Below are 9,751 nucleotides of genomic sequence, written 5' to 3'. Positions count from 1 at the left end.
TTTGTCAATTCAGTTTTTTTTGGGAAGTATGTCAATCAGAAAGCGCTTGGTTTCATCGTCAAAAGGAACGGTAAACTCAATCAACCAAGCACGTTTAAAAGGTAATTTGTTTGCCGACATCAGACTAATTATATAATTGCGTTATTGGAATTTCACGTTTACGTGTCTCTGGATTTTTTTTAGGTAACAAGAGATTTAATTAATTATTTTCGTTTTTCCGTTCCTCGGTATATATGATAGAGGAAGCGACACTTACCTTTGCTGTAAATTTCGAAAAGCTCGACGGAGAAAATCGCTTATATATGTATTCAAAACTGGTGGCGCGCACTGAAAACTTTGAAAGTTGCGAGTTTCGCGAACGAAAAGACGCTCGAGAAGACTGTGATGGTTAGCGTTTGGTATTTATTGGAAGCGAGCAGGTTGTGAGCGCCGTGGCGCTTGAAGAGCGTCTTTATACCGCCATGACATGCGCGTCGTTCGTCTGTTTGATAACCATAGGTGATGGCTTTAACACGGTTGATTAAGAGTAAAGGCGTTGATTATGCGATCGGGCGTTAATTCCGATTTCCAGTTTTATGCAAATTTTATTACATTCGGCTTTCGCGCTTCTTTCGGTGCCTGCATGCTTAATTGCCTCTGAAAATTTTCGCGTGACGGATTCATTCAACTGTCTAAATCGTTAGCTATGATTTGTATTCAGCTGGAAGCGTTAGAAGTCCTCGCAAAATCGTACACCCACTGTATATTATTATTGGGTAAATATAATCGGAAGAAGTCGCTTGGATAAAATTTGGCGATTCATTCTTGATTGTATTGTGTTCGCTTTGCACTCTGTAGCCTCCCTTCTATTATTGGGTGGTTAAGATGGGGAAAGTCCTGGTCCAGGGCAGTAAGCATAAAGGTGGTAAGCCAAATTTAAAGAACCATTCTTTGATAAATTTAATATATTTCGGTTGACGTTGCAACCTTCATCAGAACGTCAACCGAAATATATTAAATTTATCAAAGAATGGTTCTTTAAATTTGGCTTACCACCTTTATGCCTACTGGTCTAGGACTTCCCCTATCTTAACCACCCAAAAATAGTTACCAGTACCTAGTGCCCCCCTTCTAAACACTCTGTAACTTTTGAACGTATATTCTTCTGATAATCTGATGGTATAAATACAATTTAAAGTAGGAAGTAATGTTTTTTTGCAATAAGTTCTAAGTGAGAAGAATTGGAGATGTGAAGCACTGCGCACAACAATGGTGCAAGTCTTTAGGACTCTCTATGTCAATTGAAATATTGTAAAAATACATATCAGTTCTTCTAATCGGTACCTAATTGCCTTTATTTTTACTGAAACATTCCCGTTTTAGATAAAAAAATACACGACAGCATGCATATTTTAGGGATAAAAAAAATAAAAGTAATAATACAACTTTGCGCGAAATTCTCCATCTCTTGGGGGTAAATTCATTAGTCCGATTTTTACATTAAGATCAGATTTATTAACGTAAAAGTTTACAAAAACAGTATGTGGTATCTATATCCAAAAATTAAAACTTATTTTTTAATTGTGCAGCCTGCTGACGTTCTAAAAATCTGCAACTTGTCTTAAAATTCAAATTAACTAAGCTCGCTACTTTTGAGACCCCTCACGACTTAATCGGATGCTATTCACTGCAACACATTTATTTAGCTACACTTACTTAATTGGCCAGAATGAAAGTTTTAAAGTCGGTTCATTGTTAATTGCAATTTCTCAGGTCGGCAGGTTTGCAGTGTTAATGCTCGTTTTAAATTAATATACGAAACCAAAACAAAATCATCTAACGAATTATTTAACGGAGCTGAAATTCTAAAATATTCATTCGCCCCCGTCTTTTAAATGACAAGAGCTTTCGGAGGTAACAAAAACAATTAAATATCTTGACGGGAACGGTTGCAAACGCGAATTAATTACAGCTTCTGTTTACGGTAACAGCGACTAAAACACAACTCTAGAATTTAAATCAATTACCTTCTATATACCGGGCGCTCCTCTACAGAGTGATCACTAACACTGGTAACTTCAAGGCGAAAAGTAGGTGCTTTGTTACAAAAAAAACTGTTTGAAACATTTAAAGCTCGATATCAAAATATTTAATGTATAATCATAATGAATTATAAATTCCTTCATCTCATTTTTACATATTTACACATTTCTATTGTTGTACATGAATTAAATTACAGCGACAAACGTTTATTCAACATAAACGACTGCCAAAAGGGTCTGAGAGCAATGCATTGGTCCAAATTTAACCATCAGGAAATTTACATCAGGAATGCAGTACAATGTAAGTACGTAATTATGTTAGAAACTTCCTTCTTAAGACGGAAACTTATTATCACATGTTGTGGTACTTCGCTATAATTTGTTGGCTTTTTGCCTGTTAACTAGTTCATAAGATGTCAAATATCGTGCAAAACGAAATCTGGAAATTAACATCGTGCCTTTCAATTTTTCTTGATTTGAACACAGAGTATAAATCCATTTGATACTGCATTTCCAAAATATCGTTCGCAAAACTTTTTCAAAAGATCCCGAACTGTTTATAGTCGTACGCGAAAGCTCAAGAATTTGCGTTGGTAACGAAGTGCGCTTCGCAACATAATTAAATTGTTAACAAATCTTGCTCGATTTTCCACCAAGTTTAATTAGATTTACTTAACTTATTTTACGGCTCAACAATGTGCAATAGTTAAATACGTTCAGAACTTCCTAGACGATACATCTTATATGTTTATTATGCATATGTAAATCCTTGTTAGTTGCTTGCTACATTGCACGAATTGCAACACAATATCTGTTAGGGGGTGGAACTTTTTTGCGTTGATAATCCAGATATCGAGAATGCATTCGACGGGATACCATGGTTACTATTCAAGTCGGAGATGAATCGCTTATTTTTTACTTTGGGGAGAATGAGTGTAATACATTTAACAATACTGCTGGAGTAGTAATAGCTCGCAGTATGCGAAGCAGTACGTCACTTCTATGGGGACAATTTCTCATTTGGACATTCAAATTAAATGGCTTCCTTTTTTTAAATAATCGCCTAATTATTTTAAAAGTAAGTAATAGCGGTAGGTATCTACGCTTTCAGCGAACTGAGGTTGCTTTAAAAAGCGCGCTGTCATTTCGCGTAATGTTTGAATTAAACATAGTGATTAATGTGCATTTCCAATAACGTCATGTGTTATTACTAAAGGGGATGAACTCTGATTACTTTCAATATTTATACTGGAACTGTTAATTAACGGCGATTTCCAATTTACATTTTCATGATTATCTGTCTTACGCAATAAATTACTAATCACTGCTTTTACTATAGTCATATTATAGATACTCAAGCCATACCAAATATGCTCAAAGCCAATTTTTCATTTGGGAGAGAATTACTCTTATCACTTATGGGAGGGAGTACAAAATTTGGGATCAATATGCGTTTGTTGGGTTGCGTCATTATAATCTAACCAAACAGGCGCTCTAAAAGATATAGGTACATCCCATTCCAGAAATTTTGAAAGACTTCGAGGCGCCATGAAAGAAGTCGTTGGCGATAAGGGACGAAGGTGTATGTGCCGTAGTTTTTCCGAGAAGTATGACGTGTTTGTTCGAGAACATTCTAGAAAGGCTCGGATGTGTCGGGAAGCGTTCGACAGCTATCGAGAAAGAATGGGTTTTTCTATGTAACCAAATCAAATTATGAATCAGTTCAGTTTCATTTTCAACGCCGAAGTATACATAGTTCGCGCCGTTATAAATGGTGTATTCGTGAGTAATAAATAATATCTTTTTACTGTTATAAATTAATCAATTTCGAGACTGTTATAAATTTATTGTTAATTAATTCTATAAGAAGCACGTAACGAAACTTACGTTACAGTATCATCTCACCGCATACATTTAAATGGTTAAGTTCAGAAAGTAATGCAACTTGTAAGAACGTGAAATTACACCGATGTCATATACCCTAAATTGAATCAATAGATAATTTAGCTATCCTTCAAAGATGGTCAAGGGACTAACTGATTAAATTTTACCCAATACTTGTCGCTCTTGATTGATTAATTGATTTATTTACAGCATACAAGTACTATACCTAAGTGTATACGGAAACACCGGATCCACTCGGATCTCCCTGCAACGCGTGTCCCCAGTTACCACAAACCCCCCTTCTACATGATGGTCCTACGTATTGGCCAAAACCGTTGGCACTGGCGCACACATTGAGCAACGTGAAGAGGATGCATTAAAGGACGCGTCGAATCGAAGACAACATGTTCTGGTAAAACTTGCTTGTTGTTCTACCCCTCTTAGACTAACTATTAAAACCTTAACCTATTTTCAAAAAAGTCAACACCTACTACTAAACCTTTAATTTACAAACTTTTATGGAGTTAATGTTAGGCCCTTCAAGAATAGCCCCTAGATCTGGAGGCGAAAATACCCTTTGCTCAATCGCGAAGAATCAATCAGTCTAAAGCAGATTAGCTTGTGTCAATTGCGCTTTTTAGTGCCAGATTGTACAGTTTCTGATCAGCTTAAAACCATTAGAGTTAAATATAACCGGCGAATTTACCTTGGCTTTTCAAAATTATTCCCATTGCGATATATTTGGAATAGCAGGACTTTTTGATTAAAACTGCACGCCGATTTATCAAATGATTCACCCTGCGATAAATAACAGGTACACAGCAGTAATAATTGGCGGTCACGGATATAAAAGGTGACTCTTATCATTATCACGCAGACACCACGTCATAATTTAAAATTGATGCCAGTTGTTAGTTAAACGTGAACTGGTGGTGTAGGTGCGTTGAGAAATGATCGTGCTCCCCCGAATTGCTATAGAGAAATTGAGTAAGTTTTTAACAATTGTAAATGAAAAATGTTTTCAAAACAAGCATAATATCACTCATAGCTATTAATAGGTAATGAAAACGACAGTACTATACGTATGCATTTTTGCTAGAGTCTTAAGATTATTCTGGGACTCAGGGGCCATTTCTTATATAAACAATACTTTTGAAATTAATTTCTACCTAAACAACTATACTTTTCAAACGCTATGTGTTTGGGCTGAATGGTTTAGGGGAATAACCAAATGTCTTGGTACCAACGAGGGTGCCAATATCAATTCATTGCTTCAATTAATAGTCTTAGATTATAAGTGTGCTATTATTACATGCAGCATATACATTTGCCTTTACAATCTTCTTTTCTTTAACCGTTTATAAATTGTCACGTCAGCACAACGATCTTGAAGTTCCATGTTTTATTAGCGGCATTTTTATGTTAAAAGTCAACCGTACACAAAATACCCTAAGAACATTTTTTGTGAAGAATTCACCACATGTCGTATAACATATGGTTCATTTTGGCCCCAAAAAAATGGGTTATCATCGCTCTGTAGCGCTCGCCGTTGATGGTGACCGCCTCACCAATGTCGTTTTCAAAAAATTACGAACAAATGACGCCGCCGGCCCAAAATCCACACCGAACGGTGACTTTTTGAGGATGCATTATCATGTGGTAAACCTCCCGTGGGCCGTGTCGCCCCCACACGGCAAAAAATTGTCTTTTCTTTCAAACGATTCTGAGCCCAGTCAGCGAATAACTAAATGGGCGTAGGCCTAAGTTCCGAACCGTAAAATGGACCCAATGCGCGCACCGTTTGCACTAATGAACAAACGAACACTGATTTTATAGAACAGTTTTACCACTTGAACGTGCTTTTCAAATTCAATCGTGTAACTTGTCATGGTGATTAGGCATAAGTAAGTGGATAAGTAATAAACAAACAATTTGTCAGATGCCACCAAAAGCCCGCTGTAATCCAATAATCTGCTAGTATTTCGTGGCGCCGTAATCGCAGAAGCAGGGGTCGCTCGTCTAAATACCTTTCGTATATATCCATTTACTTACACTTTTTCGTTCGGTTTTTAGCAGATTCTCTGGTTTCAGGCGTTCTTTATTTGCACACTTGGTACTATTATCGCTGTCGACACGGTAGGCTTAATGAAGTTCATATTGCGCAAAACACCCACCAAAATAGTCATCTGCATAGAGCCCATTTCTGAGAGGTACCATTTTACCCTAAATATATCTGTAAATGTAACCATACTCACATTAGATCCTTTAAAGTTTAAAGGAACGATTAACCTTTAGTAATATGACCATAACCAATTATTTCTAATGTTGCACTTTGCATCCATCAATTTGAACCGCGTTGCTTAATTAACTTCATATATATAAGAGAAGTATATATATGATTAACTTGCATTTTCGCCATTTTGCAGTACAGAACGATTGTATAATTCTTTAAATGAGGTGGTGCAAGTAAATTTGCATTTTACATTTGTTTTGCTTCCACTCAAACGTCACTTACCTAAATAATCAATACGCTTTAAATACAAACCACAATAATAGAAACCAATAAACTTCGATAATAAACGAAACTGATTGATTGTTTACTCTCATATTAAAAAGTAGGTAGGCAGAAAATAAGAGTAAATAGCCTGATTAGATTTTATACGTTACTGTTTACATATAATTTCTTCGTTTCGCAATACACATCTATAGGGGTTAACGGTGTGTATTTTCTATAAATAGTCACATCATTTGCAGATAACAGTACATTAAGATCTTTTTATCGTCGCCATAAAATCTATTTACCGTTTAGGGTATTTCAACACATTTTTCCTTCCATACACGGGGTGGGTTTGTTGCGGTGCGATTTCGAAAACTAACGCGGATGAAAGCACCCGTTTCTATTGCTTTGTATTTTTTTTTAAAGACGTAACGTATAATAAGGCAAATTTCTTTAATAGGTAGATGATTCAGAATTTTATTTTTATGCAGATTTATAACTACCGGCAGGTTTAATGCCTAGGCTAGTTTGTATATTGACTTATGAAAAACTGGAGGTTTTGTATTTTGCTTGAACTAAATCGTTACGAAAACCTATTTCTAAAAGCTGAAAGTATAACGGGAATCTTTTTAATGAAATTTATACCTTTTTCTAAACAATTCTTTATTGACAGTAAATTTTTGCCATACCGCTGACGAATCAAAAACTAAGCTTTTTTGTGTGTACTGATCACACATGCATATAAGCTGTACATGATGACAATCAAATGTACCTAAGTATTCAATTACCCCTTCGCTCAATTACCTACATAAGGTATATTGAACAGTCATTCATTATTAAGTTGTTTTTTTCCTGATCTTCTAACGACTAGGTAATCAAAAATTGGTATAAATAGGTTGATGACCCATAATCCCAGAAAGTTCAACCCATATAGCACGTCTTTTAACGAATCTTGAATACCCAAAGTGTCCACCCCAATTTCATTCCGCAACATTGTATTTATTTTACAGTCACTGTTGAATAATTTACGAATATTAAAGGTTTTTTTTAATATTCTATTAACAACGTAGAAAAAACATTTATTTTTATTACATTGACAAATGCATTCTGCATTCTTTTGAATATTATGGAAGGCACCACAGTTTCCCTCTCTTAAAAGTTCACTTGTGGTAGATAATTCCAGAATCAGTGTGTAACTTAATCGTACCAATCCTGGTGCTCGCGTTACTCTTCGTGATCCTCACTAGCTGATGGTAATTGTAGGTACTTGTTGTTCGGGTACTGGGCGACGTTGAGTATCTGGTTGTGTTGGTTCATTTGGTCTTTGAACATCATCAGATACAAAATGTTAGTAGTCATTTTGTGATTATTGTTTCGGAGGTGTAATTTGAAAATGTACCTACTTTTTGTATATTTGTACGGCGGAGTTGATTAATATGGCGTTTTAAAGTTGTTCCAAGTCTAAGTTGACCTAGCATAGACCTTGGTTTCCAAATTGTGTTGTTGTCTGTAAAAAATTGGGCTACTACCATCTCCCCCTCTTGAACATCTCATGTTTCGCAGTGTAATGCGCTCATTTTTACTGTCCAACTCTTTAGGTGACGACTCCAGTTAGACTGGGCATAGTATGCATAATATCACACATTATTTTGAGAAGAACGTTTGTACACCTACTACATTTTTTACACCATGATACAGCCAAACTTATCAATCAAATGGTGTCGCTAAAAATACATCTAATGTGCAAATAAACTATTTGCCGAGGTCTCCGAGGTCGTGATTCCGTTTTCTTCGTGTCTGAAACTTAACTTTCAGATTGAATTGAACATTATCAATAATATGCAACACTAAAGTTTGTGGAAATTGTTCTCATCATACCCAGGTGCTAGGTAACAAAATCAGTATACGCTAAGATCTAATAATTCTCCCTGTTACACTACGTTCAATTGTATCAAACATTGCGTAAATTTTAACTACAAATGATTTAGTCGCGTAGAATCATAGAACTGAAAATAGCGTTTTCGCTTCAAATACCTACTCTATAAATTATTTGTAGAAGCGTGCAAAAGATAGACATTTAAGCATGTTCTGTCTTCTGTCCTGGTATATTCATATAATTCCTGCGGTTTCATTTAAAGTTTCTGGCTTTTAGGGATGTAAATTGGAATTTTGTGTTCGTTAACGGTAAGCAGGTATTAAACTGAAACTTTCACTTCAGTCAACAAACATATATATGTATCTATAGTAGTAGAAAAGCATTGAACTTTTACAATTTATGTTTAATCTTTCAAAAGCTTTTACTGTTTTTTTATGAAAAGTACAATTTCCTGATTTTGAACAACTATGGCCTTATAACGAAACGTACTTATCTTCTGATTACTTCCGTATATATGCTAGCCCTGTCTTTTGGCAACCGCTTTTCACAAGATGAAACAAAAAGCAGTAGGTATTTCTCGTTAAAAAATTATATAGGAGTGAGCCTATTAAATAAAATTTTTCTATTTCACCATTCACTTCATTTAATTCATATTCGGGGCTTGATTTCGATCACGTAAGTTTTATCCTCGGTCTTATCCAATAAAAAGAATAAGATAACTGCACCTACAATATATCAGAACATTTCATACGAGTTTTCTCTAAAAAATACTGGAAATTCCTCCATTTTCAGACGATCAGTATATTTTTAAAGATCTTAAAGATACTGATACTGTTGTTGAATTTTGGAGGTGGCTAAGGTTGCTGAATTTTTCAAATGAATAAAATTTACGTCAACATCGAAATTGGACGTGCATTAAAAAAATTATACCTAATTGTTTCCTTTTAAAAGTTTTGTTAGTACTTGTACTTGATTGAGCTAGCTGGACAGGTGCTTGTGGGTGGTTTTGTGACCGTTTGCGATTGCACGTAGCCATATTTACTATAAACTGTAATTTTTTTAGTACTGAATCTGTTCGTACTTTTAACGCATGTTTCCAAAAATAAAATGCGCCATTACACGCGTCTTTCCGTCCTTCTAAATCTTCATTTTATCAATAATTTGGTCGCGGAAACTGCAAATTGCATTGCTTTAATGTACAATCACTAACTTATGTGCTCTTTCGTAATAGGGCCAAGTTACGTATGCAAAATGCGCTGTCGTAGACCTTTTAAGTTGTGTAGCGAATATTCCAGAAATCCCGATAGACATCGAGGCGCCATTCTCGAAAGAATGTTGTTTGCTATATAAGCAAACCGAATTGTGTTTCGAGTCGGTTCCAACTTCGCATGTGTTATGTTATAAATTGTAAGTGATAAATAATAATTACTGTTATAAATGAATCCCTTTTAAGACTATTATAAATTTATGGTT

General features: G+C 35.3%; 1 long non-coding RNA gene across 1 annotated transcript; it reads left to right on the top strand.

The window, feature by feature from the left end:
* The first annotated feature begins 2,178 nt into the window (after positions 1 to 2,178).
* On the top strand, positions 2,179 to 4,321 carry LOC116172444. The gene is made up of 2 exons (XR_004145660.1): positions 2,179 to 2,322; positions 4,116 to 4,321. It is a non-coding gene; the product is annotated as an uncharacterized LOC116172444 (long non-coding RNA).
* Positions 4,322 to 9,751: the final 5,430 nt, after the last annotated feature.

The sequence above is a fragment of the Photinus pyralis genome, unplaced genomic scaffold (assembly GCF_008802855.1).
Source record: "Photinus pyralis isolate 1611_PpyrPB1 unplaced genomic scaffold, Ppyr1.3 Ppyr1.4_LG5, whole genome shotgun sequence".
In the NCBI taxonomy this organism is placed as follows: Eukaryota; Metazoa; Arthropoda; class Insecta; order Coleoptera; family Lampyridae; genus Photinus; species Photinus pyralis.
Note: the sequence above shows the minus strand (reverse complement) of the source record. Positions and strands in the feature narration are given on the sequence as shown.